The sequence below is a fragment of the Bidens hawaiensis genome, unplaced genomic scaffold (assembly GCF_021521415.1).
Source record: "Bidens hawaiensis isolate Kalapana, Puna unplaced genomic scaffold, B.hawaiensis_p1.1 tig00053137_1, whole genome shotgun sequence".
Lineage (NCBI taxonomy): Eukaryota > Viridiplantae > Streptophyta > Magnoliopsida > Asterales > Asteraceae > Bidens > Bidens hawaiensis.
The window spans coordinates 46456-48779 of NW_027499563.1; positions in this window are offsets into that span (position 1 = coordinate 46456).

A 2324-nucleotide genomic window follows, 5' to 3' on the forward strand; every position below is an offset into this window, starting at 1 on the left:
TTTTAAAATCTTCAAAAACAAACTAACAAAACATTAAACTTATAAATATAAAGTTGTGACATATTATTTCTAGAAAAGTCTTCTTGTTCGTCGTAATTATTGAGCGGCGACTTCTTCCTCGGAATTATTTGTAGAAATGCCTTCTTGTTCGTCGTGGACTCGAACATCAAGTGGTGTTTCATCTTCGAGAGTGGTTACGTGTTGAATACGATCGATTGAGTCCAAGTGATCCTTTAAGCAAATGCACATCTCCACCGACTCCGAATTTAGTCTTGTTCTTCTCACCGATATTACCCTGCCACTAAGAGAAAAAGTGGATTCCGAAGCTACCGTAGAAGCTTGGACGGTTAGTAAATCACGGGCCATGGTGGCAAGAATCGGAAACTCGGTTTCCTTTACCTTCCACCAAGCCAAAACATCAAAAGTGTCATATTCCTCTTCGGATAAACCGGTAGAGTAATCATTTGCACTATACCTTCCTAGTTCGCTTGAAGGGGTGTTACCCCTTTGTTTTTTAGCCGTTACGTTGCGAATGGTGTTAATAAGGCTAATCATGGGATCTCGTACTCTAGTAGCACTTGAACTTGATGAAGACCCCCCCGGTATAGGCACGTGTATGTTTGACCCATATTTATTTAAATAAAAGTCATACATAAATTTAAAATTCAAGTTAAAATAATTTTTTGCCTCTGTTGAAAAGTTTGGGTCAACTTCATGCATATCTAAGGCTGAAAAAATTTCGTCTATCACACATTCAACCCCCGTAACATTTAACATTGGGTTTAAAGCGGCGGCGCAAGTAAAAACCGGTGGCAATTCAAGAAAGTATTTTTTTTAATTTAAACTTCATTGGTAATATGATGTTTGAAAACATTGGACTTTTATTTTCAAATTCTTTAAGATTTTAACCATTAAAAATAACTCCGAAAGAACCAAGGGACTTGTCGGATAATACGTTCCCGATAGTTTCGTAATTGATGTTTTAAAAACTTCAAGAAAAGTCGATAAGTCATTGATAATTTTCCATTTCTCATTTGAAAAGGGGATTGCCAAATCATTCTCGGCAAGACTAGAATGAAACATTTGTAAAGTTTCTCTTTGTTCCAAAGCACTTTGAAACATTATGCAAGTGGAATTCCATCGATGAGGTACATCCCAATTAGCTCCTAAAGCTTTTCTTCCCGTAACTTTACAAAATTTTCTATAATCCATTTGTCTTTTTTTTACTTTTCTTAAAAACTTCATGTATCATTAGTCTAAAATCGTTTATAACCGATGTAACCTCATCCGAAGCAAGTCCGTCTTGCACGATTAAATTAATGATATGTGCAACACACCTTGAGTGAAAAAATACACCATTGCAAATCGGCGTATATTTTAATTTTAATTTATCAACCGCCGATGTATTATTCGACGCGTTATCAAATGCATTGAAAATATTTTATTTTATAGTTTATAAGTTTTTATAACATAATCTAAAATTTCAAACAAATTATCTCCCGTATGTGGATACTCAAAGAGTTCGAAAGCAATGGTGCGTTTCATCATTTCCCACGATAACGGGTCTACCCAATGAGCGGTGACACAAAGATAAGATTCAGGTAGACCATGTGGAGCTGACCAAACATCACTAGTTAAGTTTATTCCCGTATTTATGTTTTCAAAATATGCAATTAGTACCTCTTTGGCCTTCTTCCACAATTTTAAACAATAACGTTTAAGAGTATGACGACTTACGTGAGTGTATTGTGGTTGAAGTGTATCTCAAATCATGGCGGTTAAGCGAGGGTTGTCGAAGTGGCTAAACGGCAAAGCTTCTTGAATCACAAACTTCGCCATACGATCTTGAACTCGATCAATTTGGTATGTAAATATTCCGCCTTCACTATCCATTTGCGTTTGTTGCGAATCGACGTTCTTTTTCAACGCCTTGCAATACGGTTTTTCGATGTGTTTCGTCAAATTTGAATTCGAAAGTGGGTTTAAATAAACCCCACAAAACTTGCACCGAGCCTTCAATGAATGGTCACTCAATTCAACCAAATCCCAATTGCACCAAATCTCTTGATTACGATTATGAGGTACAATACGAACGAAACTTGGTTCGGCGTTGGAACCTTAACCAACCGATGATTGTGAGGCAGCCATAACAACAAATATGAATATAGAAGAAGAGAAAACAAGAGATTAGAGAACTCAAAACGTTGTAATAGCGTTTTTTTGTATTTTTTTGCGTTCGGGTTTGCGTTTTGAGTGTTGTGATGAACCCATGACACCAAATACCTATTTATACTAGTAGTGGGGTGCTTGGGGGAGCCAAAAAA